Consider the following 18,056-nt stretch of genomic DNA (forward strand, 5'->3'; position numbering starts at 1 on the left):
GGAGGGACGTCTGAAATCTGCCGACCCGCTCATTAGGTCTATGGCGGCAGATTGACGAGGGCGGCATTTTTTTAGCTAAACTGACCAAGTTGTACCTCCAACAACACATAAAACCTCACATAATTCTGCCCAAAAACAATGACAATTTCTCTCGACCAGTGGCATATAGGCTTCTTAGGTGAGCGCTGATGCAGCCCTGTGATAAGCAGTGTCCACTTTGTCAAAGGCAGGGATGCAAAACATTTATCTTATCCATTCCCAGCCTGCATCTAACATAAATCGTGTAGGAGTATGTGGCCTTTTCTGTAGCCTATAGGCCGGTGATAGTGTATGAAACTGTAATGAGATGGAAACTTTTTACATTAGGTTTCTTCGATCAAATAGCCTAACCAAAATGGCGCCCAATCAAATACAAAATGCGCTGACATGTTAAATGTTTGCATGTTTCAGTAATGATTAACATGCTTAAATTTTGCATTTTTATACAAATTCTGTATTTCCACTGAATAAAGCAATAATTAATCAACACACTACTGTAAATAAATGGACACTAGCTGTTATAAAATGGAAATTGTGAGAAATGTTCAGTCTGAAGCCATTCGGCTATGGGTCTCACAGTCCTATAATAATGATACAAGATATATCAGCTTAAAAACGGTTTATTTACAACCTATGGGTATAACGGTTTATTTACAACCTATGGGTATAATATGTTGAGAATAATGGAATAGGAGAGTCTGAAATTAATTAAATACCCTAACCCTAAGCTATGTTCAATGTCAGCAGCAATTTCCAGTGAGAAATGCTCAGTCTGAAGCCATTGGGCTATGGGTTTCACAGCCCTATAATAATGGTGTAAGTTATATCAGCTTTAAAAGGGGTATAACATGTTGGGCAAAGTGGTATAAGAGAGTCTGACATATAACCCCTAACTTGAGTTCAGTCTTCGCCAATGAGAACAAAGTTGGGCCTGGCTTCGTCCTTCATGACTGGGAAAGGCCTCGATTCTAGGCCCTAGGAAATCCTATATCCATCTCATTAGATCAGAACAGGATGGATCAACAGTGATTCATATTACTGGGTTGCATCCTACAAAAAGGATAGTTGTGTTTTGCTGCATACCACGCTAACATTATTTATCTACCCATATGATGTGGATCATTGTCAGGTTATTTGATATTTATACCATGGGTGGGTCTAATCCTGAATGCTGATTGATTAAAACCATATTCCAGCCGTGTCTATTCCACAAATTACCACCGGCTAAATCTATGATGTTAAAATGACCATTTACTCTGTTCCATCTGACTTCGCATTCCTCTGTCTCATTAGCCCAGCCAATCAATTTATAAACTTGATCTCCACTACAAAAGCATCTAGACTTTCTCACATTTCCTTTAGACTAACATTTCGTTTTCAAAAGCTGAGATTTGTATAAACATTTCTGTCAGTCTCTCCGACATTTGCAACATTGTTTCAATATTCAAATTCGATCTCCAGCTGTCCCATAGTAATGAACGTGTCGGGAGTTGGGACGAGACAGACAGGTAGCGTTTCTCAGCCAGTCAAAATCATGAATCAGCTGGCATAATCTTTATGGATATATACAAAGAAATGAAAGGTCAATTGAAAAAAGGTAAAAACAAAACGAAGTGCAGCTAGTTTGCAGTCTTTCCAGCTTCAGTTTGAAGTGATTGTGTTGTTGGCTAACAAGTGTCCTATGCCATTTTCTATGCTATGCGAAATCACGCCTCATTAGCTCATTGTTATGGATGCATCCAAATAAATGTCACTAGAAAACAGCTTAACCAAATGCAGCTACTTTGCTGTTATTCTAGCTGCATGTGACTGTAAGTTAGCTGTAGTTGGCTAGCTAGCAAGCAAGGGATAAGAAAGTTGCCAGCCAGTATTGCAATGGACCATTTAGAACGAACGACTGGGTCGCGTCCATAGATACAGAACAAAAAGACTGAACGACTGGGTTGCGTCTCTGGCAACCGAACCGATAGAATGAACGACCAGCCGGCTTGGGTACCAACCCTAGATTTGTGTTGGGACTATATCTTGTGGAAGGATGAAATAGTATGAATACATTTATCAAAATAAGGTTTTAAATGAAAATATGTCAATCATTATTTGAATATGTTGGTAACCCTGTCACACCCTGATCTGTTTCACCTGTCTTTGTGCTTGTCTCCACCGCCCTCCATCTTCCCCATTATCCCCATTGTATTTATACCTGTGTTTTCTGTTTGTCTGTTGCCAGTTCGTTTTATTTCGTCAAGCCTACCAACGTTTTCCCCGTGCTCCTGTCTTTCTGGCATTATTACTTCAATCACTTCTCAGGCGTTATCACTTAGATAAGCTTCAGTAACAAAAGAACACCATGGTTGTAATACCACTTTAAACAGGTAGTTTGTACATGTGTAGAATGTGTTTGTTTTGGGTCTACGCTGGTAAGTTCACTTATAGAATGTCTAGTCACAGAAGAATTTCTTCTGAATAACTGGTCAGGGCGTACATAGCACTTTCCATTCAGATTCAGGAAACTTTGATGTAAGGCTTGATCACACCTGTAGTGATTACTACTATCTGTCATGCCCATTGTTGCTTATCAATTGTTCACTAGATATATCAATGTAATTACACCCAACACAATGTTGAAAAACAGAATGCTTCCCACCACTAGATCACATAACTAGACGTGAGCTGGATGTGATCCCAATGCGGCTACCAATGTAGCCAAAGAAAGTGAAAGCTGCAACAGGGCTCATACATGGCAAAGTGAGCTCTAACGGCCGTTGCCATGAAATCCTAGTAGGCCTCTGGGCAGAGGCAGTAGTACTACAATGCTGGAATAAGCCTTGATACAATAGCTTAAGTATATAACATGATTGACACAACCGTAATAATCATCATGAAACATCCTTGGAAGTGCCATAAGTGTAAGCCAACATCATTCATTATTTGACATTAACCCGTTTAACTACATTGGTATGGCTTAATTGATCATAGTCCAAACTCGTTATAGTTGTAAATACCATGCAGTTACTCTAGGAGAATTTAAACCAAACAGATTTGTTTTGCAGGTCTTCTGTTTCCCCACATTTACTGATTAATTTTCCATCATGAAAATGTATCCCCATTCCCCAATCAAATACCTTCATCGATACCACAATACCATGATACTGACAAATTGTCACGGCCGTCAAAAGGTGGAGACCAAGGCGCAGCGTGGTATGCGTACATTCTTCTTTATTATAAGAATGAACACTGAACAAAACTAACAAAATAACAAAATGAACCGTGAAGCTATACAAAATGAGTGCTGAACAGGCAACTACACATAGACGAGAACCCACAAATACCCAAGGGAAAATGGCTACCTAAATATGGTCCCCAATCAGAGACAACGATAAACAGCTGCCTCTGGTTGGGAACCATAATCAGGCCACCTAGACCTACTAAAACCCCAGAGGGGCCTACTAAAACCCCTAGACTTACAAAACCCCTAGATAATACAAAACTAGCATACCCACCCTAGTCACACCCTGACCTAACCAAAATAATCTGGGGAGAGTCCCCAAGGTTGCTTAGCAGTTCAGACGTCTTTTTCTGTTCCGTATTGTTTGTGTCCTGTATATATATTTACACCTCTCTTCACTTATCCTTTTATTTATTTTATTATCAAACTCAACTACAAAAAGCTTTCTGCAAAAGCTTTCCTGCAACCCGCTTCAACCAATTACTAAAAAGTAATATTACCTCAACTGAAAATCCATCGTGGAAGCCAGCCAGGGGCTAATTCAGAAGCTAGCCTGAAAGCTAACCAGTAGCTACATCCGATAAGACTAGCCAGAAGCTAATCTGTAGCTGCCCCAAATTAGCCGGTTTTGCTGGCTAGCGTTGGTTTTCAGCTGCCCTCGTGTTGTTGGTCATCAGCTATTCCTAGCTCGAGATATCTACCGGCCTTTTGTGCAACGCGACTCGGACCCGGAGCATTCCGGGACTTTTTCTTCTCTCTCAGTTTCCGCCGGATTCCAGCCGCAGGCTCTGGTCACTATTGCACCTTGACTTCGCAGCTAGTTAGCTGCAAAACGTGTGACGATTGCTTACGTCGACCCCGGACAAACTCAAATCATCCTGGACGTAGCCAGCTGAGGAGTCTCATCACCATCCGGACCGTTTCTTTTGTTTTGCGCTGCAGATAACGGAAACCCCACCGGGCCTTCACGTCTGACTGCCGACGTTATCTGCCCGAGGATTATCCAACTGGCACCTCCGTCCCGACGTTACGAACGCTCACCTGAGGCCCGCTAATCCGTTAGCTTCTTATCGCTGCTAACCTGAATAAGCATACCGGACATACTATTATTTATTTATTTTTATTTTTATTATTTTTTTCTCCTTGGGTCATATACTATTCTGCCAATATTGGATTGAATCCCTCTTCCCACACCGGAAACCACACTACACGAACCCCACTAAACTTACCGACGGAAACGCACATGTATCTACAAACAAGACCTCCCATCGCCATGCTAGCTACGCAGCCACATACCGCCGGTCCAGCTGTCTGGATCGCCCACGCCAACCAACCTCTACTCACTGGACCCTTATTGATCACCCGATTAAGCATGCCTCTCCTTAATGTAAATATGCCTTGTCCATTGCTGTTCTGGTTAATGTTTATTGGCTTATTTCACTGTAGAGATTCTAGCCCTGTTCACTATACCATATCCAACCTCTCAATTCCACCACCCACATATGCGATGACATCACCTGGTTTCAATGATGTTTCTAGAGACAATATCTCTCTCATCATCACTCAATACCTAGGTRTACCTCCACTGTATTCACATCCTACCATACCTTTGTCTGTACATTATTCCTTTAAACTATTTTATCGCCCCCAGAAACCTCCTCTTACTCTCTGCTCCAGTAGCTCTAGGCGACCAATTCTCATAAAGAAAACATAGATAACTAAGGTCAGGGCGTGACACAAATATAGCATTTTATTCCAATATTATGGCAACTCTCATAAAATATAGCACCAGTATCCCAAAGTATTAAGCGAAAACATGCATAGAAACAGCATTGGCATTTATTTAAAAAATAACAAAATGTAAGGTAACTAATATAAGTATTTAGAAGACAAACTGGTTGATTAACAATATTGGGTTGTTAACACGTTTGTTTACTGATATAAATAAATGTGGGACACAAAAAGGCAGTGAAGAACACCATTACTCCAATAACTTTAAAAAGATTGTTCCCGAATTTTCCCCCGAAAATGTTTATTTTCTCCTATGAAAAGCATGAAATCTGCTAAAATACTTTTGTACGAATTTGCACAAATTGAGTGTGAGATTGTGTTGAAAAGGGGAAACACTCTTTCCAAGGCAAGATACCTAAGTGACTTTTTCGTGGCAGGTTAGGAGAATTTATGCAGAATTAACGTAGCAGGTTAGGAGACTGAGGTTAAGGTTAGCAAAATGGTTAGGGTTAGCGAAAATGCTCACTTAACCTGTTAAGAAAATCATTTCTGGTCGTAGCAGTATCGAAGTGGCGTGAAAAGAGTGTGCCCCAAGCCAGGTCAGTAAGGAGCGCACACTGGGGCAGGGCGGAGTGCTGATGCTACTATTTTATAATATTGCACTAGCCTCGGCTCCAGGCTTAAAGGTCCTGAACAGTCATTCTGAAAAGTACTTTTTATCTCATGGCTAACTACCAGGAAGTTTGAAAAGACAGGCTTCTTCTTTTTCTTTGGGATTGGGTTGGCGGATCGGTGCATACACCGCCCCCTACTGTACTAAAGTGTGAGGCCAGTCATGGCCTACCTACATTAAATTCTCTTCATTATTCCTGTTCCTAAAAATATATAAATAAATTGCACCATCAACTAACCCTACACCTACAGTATATACCACTATTTCATAAAAATATAAATCAGCACACCATTAACACTTCTGCAATAAAATCTCATACACCCAGGTAGGGCTGTTATGATGACCACACCGGTGGTCACGAGTCATGAAGGCAGTCAAATTCCACATGACCATTTAGTCACGGTAACTAGTCTTCTCCAAGCTCTGATGCTGCTGATGTGTAGCCTACCAACCTTGCTAACTGCCTGGTACTCAGCAGTCTATTGTCCCTCTCATCACTCTGACATCAATGCAAATGTAATCAAAAATCTAATCAAACACTTCACGAGAGCTCATGAGCTCATGTTGCGCAGCATTTCTATAGGCTATGCAATTGCGTGAGAAAACATAGTGATGGCCTCTATTAAAAAGAGGTGGTTCCCATCAGCTTTCTTAGGCTAGGCATACTATATTTATTTCTCAACTTTCCTAACATTAAGCACATTTCCGCTCTTTACAACATGAGTATAGCCCACCTGTCTGTTATGGAAATCCTCTTAGGGATCGGATCCCGCTAGCTGGATCAAATTCGACAACATCCGGTGAAATTGGAGCGCGCCAAATTCAAATGACAAAATTGTAATATTAAACATTCATGAACATACAAGTGTCTTACATCATTTAAAAGCGTAACTTTTTGTTAACCTTTCATTGCTACCCATCACGGATCCGGGAGCATCCTCATGAAAAAAGCTGACTAGCATAGCCTAGCCTAACGCGACAGGGATATCATATAATATAATTTTCATGAAATCACAAGTCCAATACAACAAATGAAAGATAAACATCTTGTGAATCCAGCCATCGTTTCTGATTTTTAAAATGTTTTACAGCGAAAACACAATATGTATTTCTATTAGCTAACCACAATAGCAAAAGACTCAACCGCATATTTTCAGCATTTTTCTACCGCATAGGTAGCTATCACAAAACCGACCAAATAGAGATATAATTAGTCACTAACCAAGAAACAACTTCATCAGATGACAGTCTTATAACATGTTATACAATGTATGTTTTGTTCGAAAATGTGCATATTTGAGGTATAATCATAGTTTTACATTGCAGCTACCATCAAAAATATCACCAAAGCAGCCAGATAATTACAGAGAGCAACGTGAAATACCTAAATACTCATCATAAAACATTTATGAAAATACATGGTGTACAGCAAATGAAAGATAAACATCTTGTGAATCCAGCCAATATTTCAGATTTTTTAAGTGTTTTACAGCGAAAACCACAATATAGCATTATATTAGCTTACCACAATAGCCAAACACACAAATGCATTTATCAGCAGCAAAAGGTAGCGATCGCAAAAAAATAGCAAAAGATATAAAATTAATCACTAACCTTGACCAACTTCATCAGATGACAGTCCTATAACATCAGGTTATACAATACACTTATGTTTGTTAGAAAATGTGCATATTTTGAGCTGCAAACCGTGGTTATACATTGTGAATATGTAGCATCGATTCACCAGAATCTCCTGAGATATTTTGGACAGTCACCTAATCTAATCAAAGAACTCATCATAAACTTTACTAAAAAATACATGTTGGACAGCAAATGAAAGATACACTAGTTCTTAATGCAATCGCCGTGTTAGATTTTTWAAAATAACTTTACCATAACAAACAGCTTACGTTATAGCGAGACAGCGCCCGCAAAAAGGAAGGAAAATAGGACTAAACATTTTCCACAGAAATACGAAATAACATCATAAATGGTTCTTACTTTTGCTGAGCTTCCATCAGAATCTTGTACAAGGAGTCCTTTGTCCAGAATAAATCGTTGTTTGGTTTTAGAATGTCCTCTTCTCCTGTCGAATTAGCAACATTAGCTAGCCATGTGGCGCGAACATGCCCAAATTCTCCTGACGCAAAGAAAGGAAAATTCCAAAACTCGCAATAAACGTTGAATAAACTGATACAACTCGGTTGAAAAAAACTACTTTATGATGTTTTTATCACATCTATCAAATAAAATCAGAGCCAGAGACATCCACCGTCTATACCGAACGCTTTTCAGAAGCCAATGCTGATGTCCTTCCCGCGCCTTGGTAGACAAAGGAAATTGTGGTCACGTCATTCCAAGAGCTCTTGTTCGACCTCAGATCAAGCTAGACACCCCATTCCACCTCCCACTGCCTGTTGACATCTAGTGGAAGGCGTATGAAGTGCATGTATATCCATAGATTTCAAGCAATTGAATAGGAAGGCCCTGGAACAGAGCCTCGATTTCAGATTTTTCACTTCCTYTCAGGAAGTTTGCTGCAAAATGAGTTCTGTTTTACTCACAGATATAATTCAAACGGTTTTAGAAACTTGAGAGTGTTTTCTATCCAATAGTAATAATAATATGCATATTGTACGATCTAGAATAGAGTACGAGGCAGTTTAATTTGGGCACGATTTTTTACAAAGTGGAAACAGCACCCCCATATTGACAAGAAGTTAATCCAACCGCTTTGTCAGATTTCAAAAAGGCTTTATGGCGAAAGCATACCATGCGATTATCTGAGGACAGCGCCCCACATCAAAATACTTTTTCAACCAGCACAGGCTTCACAAAAATCACAAATAGCGATAAAATAAATCCCTTACCTTTGAAGATCTTCCTGTTTGAAATCCCAAGGGTCCCAGCTACACAATGAATGTTCGTTTTGTTCGATAAAGTCCTTCTTTATATCCAAAAAAGTATGTTTAGTTGGCACCATTGATTTCAGTAATCCACTCCTTCAACATGCATACAAAGGAATCCAAAAAGCTACCGGTAAACTTCATCCAATCAAGTCAAACAATGTTTCTAATCAATCCTCAGGTACCCTAATATGTAAATAAATGATAATATTTCAGACAGAAAGATCGGTGTTCAATAGAAAAGGAAAATAACAAAAAGCGCGCCTGCATTCACGCGCGCCAAAAGCCTACCTTTCCAGATGAGAACACCTTGGATAAACTACAACTACTTGTTAATTTTTCAAGAAACAATCCTGAAACCCTGTATGAAGACTGTTGACATCTAGTGGAATCCATAGGAACTGCAATCTGGGAGCTATTTTTTTGTATATCCTATAGGCTTGCATTGAAAAGGCCTGTGACCTCCACATTTGTTTTATTTCCGGATGGATTTTCCTCTGGTTTTTGCCTACCATATCAGTTCTGTTACACTCACAGACATTATTTTAACAATTTTAGAAACTTCAGAGTGTTTTCTATCCAATGCTACCAATATGAATTTCCTAGCTTCTGGGCCTGAGTAACAGGCAGGTTACTTTGGGCACGTCAGTCAGCCGGAAATTCAGGATATTGCCCCCTAGCCTTAAGAAGATTTATGGAAATGAACCACGGGAAAAGCGTCCTCCATTTGCTATTTACGTTGTCAGGATTTACCTAGGGGTCATGATTGGGGCTGTAAAAATGTTTGGTGTATTAGAATAATTGATTATGCTTATGTTATATTAATAGAAGGGGAGGGGTTATAAGACCCCTCCCTCCTTACATTTATAGGGTCKTAGARTACAGATTAACAATACAAATTCATTGTAGAGGTTTAGTATTCCACAATTATTTTTTGTTCTCTCTCTATTTCATTATGAAGAGGCCCCTCTGAGTAATGTGTGACTGTGAAGAAGGAGCTCTGCAGGGGAGTGGAGGAGATAAGACTAGTCAAACATTCCACAATAAATAAGCTTTGGGGAGTGGACGTTTACTGCTAAGTTTAAGATAACACTAAAAGCCATTGTTTATATAGGGTTTTGGTCTCAGAAGTAAAAAGGTAATGACTAGTTAGTGACATCACTAAGGTGGGACTTTGGTTTAATAAAACAACTTGAGACCTTTTGTTTGATGCAGAACTTACTCAGAAACATGCGTGCTATGTTCCTGTTTGTCAACTTCTGTCTGCAATTGCATTAATAAAGGTTTTTGAATGATTTAATTAAAGATATTGTCATAATGCTAATTTCACCAATGAACCAATGATTGACAAAGAAGGACGTAAGGAACGAACCCTAANTTTTTGAATGATTTAATTAAAGATATTGTCATAATGCTAATTTCACCAATGAACCAATGATTGACAAAGAAGGACGTAAGGAACGAACCCTAACAACGTGCATAGATAAAAAAAAATGTTTTTCCCTTGCCCCTGTTTCGAGACAGGTGCATGATAATGGTCCATTCCTAAATCAAAACAAATTTCACCCTTATATTATTTAGTATATGTAAAGACAAGATTAAATCAAGAATAGTCTGATGGGTGACAATATTAGCCTATCACTTTTGATTTATATTTGATCACTTGTGAATGATGCCCAGCATAAGGCAAGAAACAATGCATTCCTTTTTTTGCAGACTTTTTCCAAATCATATTCGCACACCTCATGTAGCCTAGCACATAGGGCTATATGTTTAGATTTTTTTATTAAATTTTTGGTTTGTATCACAAATAAAGTGGCAAAATAACTTCTTAAAATTAAGCACATTAATCCGCTTTTACAACGGGTGTAGAACCTAACTGGCATACATAGGCAGAACATGAGTTTCAAGTTTGGGGAAGATCAGTGTTGACCTGTTTTGAGCCCCACCTGTTTAGCTAAAAAAAAAATATATATATATTTTTTTGTGTGTGCCTGTTTTGCATGTTATTTTGACATTAATACGTGTCACATATCAGTTTGCAAACAATGTAAAAATAAATCATTGAGTTAATAAAGCCGCATCTCTTTTTTGCTTTCTTGAGTAAGGCAGCTCCAAAATGCAGGTGTTTCAGCTGGGGCAGTCAGCGGAAAATATGGAGCGTAGGGTTTGGTTGTCACGCGCTGACCTTAGTTCCTTTTTTATGTCTCTATTTTGGTTTGGTCAGGGCGTGAGTTGGGGTGGGCATTCTATGTTTTTGTTCTATGTTTTCTATTTCTATGTGTTTGGCCAGGTGTGGTTCTCAATCAGAGGCAGCTGTCTATCGTTGTCTCTGATTGAGAATCATACTTAGGTAGCCTTTTCCCACCTGTGGTTTGTGGGTAGTTGTTTTCTGTTTTGTGTTGTAGCACCTTACAGGACTGTTTCGATTTTCGTTTATTCACTTTGTTATTTTGTATTTAGTGTTCAGTTTTTTCAATAAAGCATGAACACTTACAACGCTGCGTTTTGGTCCGATCCTTCCTGTTCATCAGACGAAGAAGATCGTTACATTGGTAATGTTCTCTAGTTGTGCCGTGATTGGCTCAGTGTTCTGTCACTCATGGGAACACAACGTCACTGCAAAATCTATAAGTAGAGCTCTGAAATTCAAGCCCCTTGGGTGCTGCCAAAGAGTTACATTAGAAGTGCCCATCCAAGAAGGCTCAAGGTCATTGTCCACAGATAAAATGACGCCAAATCATGTTAAATCTACAGTAGCTTTGAATGGACTGATCATGTCAACATCATACTTTCAAAATCTTAGCTAGCAAGCTAGCAGTCATCATCATGAATCAAGTCGACAATCTACTGGGAAATCCTTGTCATATGAAGAGAAATTATGAAGAGAAATTATAGATAAAACGTATTGGTGCTCATCGGCCATTGGACATAAACACTACACAACAACTTGGAAATCGCAAATTCAACAATGAGTGGTTTTTAAGGAATCAGTGGCTAGCAATCACTAGCCTGCTATTCAGTGGAGTGGGTGTGTGGTCCAAGTCTGGGTTTAAGGGTCTCTTTACCAAGCTTAAAATGATAAACATTCAACATGATGGGCCAGAAAAGGTTCAATACATTAGCCATGCTGTCAATCCAGCATGACTTCTGCTGTGTTCAAGGCAACTGGAAACTCAAATTAGCAAATTAGCTCCGACTGGAAAATATGTTTTGAACGGTCATCCAACTCGGAATTCCAAGTCGGGAATTCGGGCATCTTTCTAGAGCTCTTTCTAGAGCTCAATCATTGATATCATGATTGAACCTTGTTTTTTTCTGAGTTCCCAGTTGTCTTGAAAGCACCACAAATCCAGAAAATGCCAGAGTTTGATGCCAAACTTTGCCGAAGAAGAACCACCATCTTCATGTTCAAGTGAGTACAGCACAACAACGTGAATCCAAAAATGTCTTGTATGCTGCTGCATAAATGATGTAGTATGCCATATAGATATGTATACTGTAGCTAAGAAAGTAATGCTAAGTGTATTTTGTGTACTAAGCTGTTAGTTGCCCATGTGCCTCACCCTAATAATTTGGTCCCTTTCCCCCTCCTGACTTAGCCTACTGTTCTGGCTTGGTGGTGCACATGTAGCCTGTTTTAGTCATGATACTGTAAGAGCTTCATTGTCTGCTTATATGTACCCTTTATTTATCCACGGTTCTGACTTGGTGTACAGGGCGAACACTAAGAACGGCCCATGTTCTGAATTCTGTCGCTGTACATTTTAAAAGTGCTGAACAAATGACTACGTCCATCCTAGCTCGCTCATTAATGTCTTAATCGAAATTACAGATTGACTCTTTTCCGGACGTTGTCCCTTTATGCCATAGTTTGTACATCTCAATTGTCAGTTGAAACCACATTTATTTAAGCAAGTCTGCCATATCAGCTGTGTTTTTTAAAAGGCAGTAAATGAGGCTGAATGAAATGTTTCGCTGCCAGACAAGGCTGCGCTGATAGCCAGGTGTAGCAGTGGTAAGTGTTGGGGTTCGTTCCTTGTTCCTTGTTAATCATTGGCTCATTGGTGAAATTAGCATTCTGACAATATCTTTAATTAAATCATTCAAAAACCTTTATTAATGCAATTGCAGACAGAAGGTGACAATAGGAACATAGCACGCATGTTTCCAAGTAAGTTCTGCAAAATAGAAAAGGTCCCAAGTTATTTTATTAAACCCGAAGTCCAGCCCTAGTGATGTCACTGCATACGTCATTACCTTCTACTCATCAGACCAAGCCCATGCATACACAGCTATACAAACTTGCAAGAGAAATACAATAGTTCCAGTGTTTTCTAAGGGCTAAGCAGTAAATGTCCACTCCCCAAGTTGACTTATTGTGGAATGTCTGACTAGTCTCTTATATCTTACACTCCCCTGCAGAGTTCTGTCTCAGTCACACATTTCTCAGACAGTTTCTTTAACTTCTTATTGCTGCAGGGGCAGTATTGAGTAACTTGGATGAAAGGTGCCCATTTCAAACGGCCTCGTACTCAATTCTTGCTCGTACAATATGCATATTATTATTARMATTGGATAGAAAACACTCTCAAGTTTCTAAAACCGTTTGAATTATATCTGTGAGTAAAACAGAACTCATTTTGCAGCAAACTTCCTGTCAGAAAGTGAACAATCTCAAATCGAGGCTCTGTTCCAGGGCCTCCTTATCAATTTGCTTGAGATTTATGACTATACATGCACTTCATACGCCTTCCACTAGATGTCAATAGGCTGTGAGAGGTGAAATGGAGTGTATAAGTATTTCTATGGTCAAAAGAGAGGTCTTGGAATGACAGGACCCCAATTTCCTCTGTTCAGGAAGACGCGGGATGGACATCAGCTTTGGCTTCTGAAAAGCTTTCCTTATAGACGTCTAATATCTCCGGCTTTGATTTTATTTGATAAATGTGACAATATCATCGTAAAGTATGTTTTTTCAATATAGTTTAATCAGATTATTGAATTTTTTTCGGGAGTTTAGGCGTGTTGCGTTCTCTGCYTTTGTTCACGAAGGKGAGCTTAGCGCCACTTGGCTAGTTTTGCTTGCTAAATCGAGAGGGAAAAAGGCCATTCTAAAACCAAACAACGATTGTTCTGGACGAAGGACCCCTTGTACAACATTCTGATGGAAGATCATCAAAAGTAGGACCCATTTATGATGTTATTTCATATATCTGTCGAACATGTTTACTATTAGTTTGCGCCCAGATTTTGGGCGCTCTCTCGCTATAACGTAAGCTGCATGTCGTACTGAAGTTATTTTTAGAATTCTAACACGGCGATTGCATTAAGAACTAGTGTATCTATCATTTCCTATACAACATGTATTTTTTAGTAAAGTTTATGAATAGTTATTTGGTCAGAATAGGTGAGTGTCAGAAATATATCCGGACATTCTGGGAAAAAGATGCTAAGTTTTCACGATGTATAACCACGGATTTCAGCTTTAAATATGCACATTTTCGAACAAACCATATATGTATTGTGTAATATGATGTTATAGGACTGTCATCTGATGAAGTTTATGAAGGTTAGTGAAATAATTAATATCTTTTGCTGGTTTTGTCGCGATCGCTACTGTTGCCTTGAATCAATGTAGCTGTGTGGTTGGCTATTGTAGTAAGCTAATATAATGCTATATTGTGTTTTCGCTGTAAAACACTTAAAGAATCGGAAATATTGGCTGGATTCACAAGATGTTTGTCTTTCATTTGCTGTACACCATGTATTTTTCATAAATGTTTTATGATGAGTATTTAGGTATTTCAATTTGGTCTCTGTAATTGTTCTAGCTGCTTCGGTGCTATTTCCGATTGTAGCTGCAATGTAAAACTATGATCTATACCTCAAATATGCACATTTTTCGAACAAAACATAGATTTATTGTATAACATGTTATAAGACTGTCATCTGATGAAGTTGTTTCTTGGTTAGTTTGGTTGGTTTTGTGCATGCTACCTGTGCTGTGAAAAATGTCTGTGCTTTTTTGTATTTGGTGGTGAGCTAACATAAATATACGTGGTGTTTTCACTGTAAAACATTAAAAAAATCGGACATGTTGGCTGGATTCACAAGATGTTTATCTTTCATTTGCTGTATTGGACTTGTTAATGTGTGAAAGTTAAATATTTCTAAAAAATATATTTTGAATTTCGCGCCCTGCACTTGGACGGGCTGTTGTCATATTGAGCCCGACACCGGCCTGCAGCCATAAAAGGTTAAAAGAGGCAGAGAGACTAGAAAACAACTGTGGAACAATATTAAACCTCTATAATGAATATATATATTGTTAATCTGTAGTCTAGGACCCTATAAATGTAATAATACAACATATCTATTAATAATAAATCTATTAATACAACATAAGCATAATCAATTATTATAATACATCAAACATTTGGTACATCCCCTATCATGACCCCTAGGTGAACCCCTGACATAAAGATTCACTCCATTGTGCTGAAAAGAAAGTTCTGCTGTTGGGACAGCTTTATGTAGGCCCTAACAATTTGTGGGCACCGTTTGTAACCGTTACAGTGCAATTCATGTATTGTTTAGTGTTGTGTTGTGTAGCTGGCATGCATCTAAAAAAAAGTTTTTGAGTTTGCCCCACCAACATTTAAAAGCTTAAATCGCCACTGGGGAAGATATTTTCACCATAAAATGCTCCTTTATAATAAAAGCATTACATGCATAATCACATTTGCGGTCACTTTTGATAATGGTGTTTTCCCTCTAATGGACATTGTGCACATTGTTGCCTTATAATGTAAAGAAATAGCCTAATAGTTTATCAACTTTATAAGCTAAACGTTCTGATCTGTTGCGTCAGCCTCATTGCATTATTTTTTATTTTTTATGCTAGTGGTTGTATTAATTTGGGATCAAACGCATCCCACAACTGTCCCAGACTATGTTTGGAATATTTCTTCCTCGCACAGAATAGAATAAGTCAACTTTTGTACTATGGGGGATAGTAGGTTGACATAGGCTAGTGCTTTTGCTGTTCGTTAGGCCTACTCATCTTATTGGCTGACGAAAAGTAAATGTGGACAGTTCTTACAATATCTTCGGAAAAGAACTCGAGCAGTCGCGTCCCGGATGTGTCTGTCTTCACTTGTAGCCTGTGAGAAAGACCCGATCACATGAAGGGAGAGGTGCTTCGGAGCGCGCAGCATGTAGCCGGGAGAAGGGAATTATAGTTATTATATTCAGCCTATGGGCACAATGGCCACTGGCTGCAAAAGGCATGGATTTTTTTAGGGGGCAGTGCGGCCACACAAAGGGGATGCCGGTGTGAAATTTTAGGCATTATCAAGTGCTTGTCAAATTGTGAACGAGAGACTCATGAAGTGTGTACAGCCTGCGCAAATAAAGCAGAGCTCATGCCTTTCATCCAACTTTTTCATGCAAATCATCATTAGAGTCGCATCATGCAGACTTAGAATGTATTAAAAATCTATAGACCGATGTTTGTCTCACAACTAAAGTTTCATAAATAACTCTAAATTAAGCATATAAGAGTACCTGTTTCTTTGTTAACCACTCAACATAGAATAGCTGCATGTGCGCACTCCCTGAAATCATTTGAAGAAAATATATTTCCTATTTTATTCAGCTTTGTTAATAAATTGTATTGTTCATACTATAAAATAATATAGTTAATAATAATAATATCAAATAATGCTGCGGAATTCTAAGCAAATCTTGTCTGCTAAATGAACTAGTGTAGCCCACAGCCATATGGCAGAGCCAGATCAGGACCTATCACGGACAACTCAGAGTATGCTATTCCGTTCTTTTGAAGTAGACTACATTTTCTTCGTATCATGTTTCTTTAGACCTGTCTAAAATAAATATTGTGATGGTGTAGGCTATATTACATGGATTGATTAGACTTTTTAAAATGTAGATGTTCCAAAGGTCTGCATCAGTGGCTTGTAGGCTATGTGTGGAAGCCAGGAGATGCTAAATGTGTTTATGTTAATTAACGGTCAATTACTGTGAGACCTGCAGTTATTTGCTTGACAATCACCGGCTGACGAAATTGTGACCGCCACAGCCCTACACACAAGTACTTCTCTGCAATGGTCACCTACACTCATCAAAAACCCACTATCCCATTCTACTACTTACACCATATCTGTTTCTGCCTATGCCAACAGCCTGGGAGGATGGGACACCACCCCTCAACAAACCCTGTAACTTTTCTGAAGTCAAATCTCATATACCCAAATACTTCTCTGCAGCTGCCACCACAACATCTATTTTCTGTGATTAACTTTCAATTTCTGCGGTACAGTTGATAACCCTTGCTATGAATGCTAAGAAGCCAACCTTACTGAGGCATAACTCCCTCATTACCCTATCCCTTTGTACTGGCACAAATCTACTACTCACTGGGATCCTCTCAGGATCCAACACCCTTGACCCATCCTCCGCATTAATCTGCCTCTCTCGCACCGGACACTTCCGATCCCCAGCATCATGAGCACCCCTACAATTGACACACACAACTTTATCCACCGAAACGACACAATCCTCTGTCGCATGCCCTCCAGCACACTTCCCACATCTTGAAATCTCCCACTTACACACTTCTGCAAAATGACCAGAATTGTTGCATCTGAAACAGTGCAGTGGATTCTGCAAAAAAAGCTCTAACAGGATAACTAATATATCCTTTGAGACTGACTCAAAACTCAAAAGGACTGACAATGACTTTTTCACCACGCTCCCCACCTGGTCTGCGTCGCACCAAACGGGATGCATCACGAAGACCAGGAATTTTCAACTTCAATTGTTCCACCTTCACACATAACGCTACCCCAGAAATCACTCCTTTCAATGGTGCCTTATTCCTAAGAGCAAAACAAGAAACAGATATCGACCCAAGTTGCGTGACACAAAGTGCCTTCTCCCTCTGGCCAGAAGTAACACACACAAATATCACAAGTCCACTGCAGGTTACCTTCACTGATTCAACTGCACGCAACTCCTTTCTCACCCACCCTGAAACCACAAATGGATCAACCAAAAGGCAAGCATCCGAAAAGGCAGGCGGAGTGACAACTCTTTGAAACGCCTTTGATAATTTGAATCAGCTGTGTAGTGTTAGGGCAAAAACCAAAACTTGCACGCCTTGGGGTACCGAGGACCGACTTTGAGAAACGCTAGTTTAAAGGGAAGTGTTGGAAATAGGTTCCGGATCTAGTTTAGGGTAAGGGGTCTTGGGTTAGGGGTAAATAACTTTATTAAAAATAGAAACTAGGGAATGAAAACCTGTTCTTCAGAATACTATGGGGGGAGTGGTGGTTTGTGATTTTTGAGCGGTGGGATGAATGGCCGTGGTTATTGCTGATGTTGTTTAGGTTGAATGGCTGTGGTTATTGTTGATGTTGATGGTGTTTACATTGTTCAACAGGAGCGGCAGAGAGGA

Source organism: Salvelinus sp. IW2-2015, linkage group LG20, assembly GCF_002910315.2.
Source record: "Salvelinus sp. IW2-2015 linkage group LG20, ASM291031v2, whole genome shotgun sequence".
Taxonomy (NCBI): Eukaryota; Metazoa; Chordata; class Actinopteri; order Salmoniformes; family Salmonidae; genus Salvelinus; species Salvelinus sp. IW2-2015.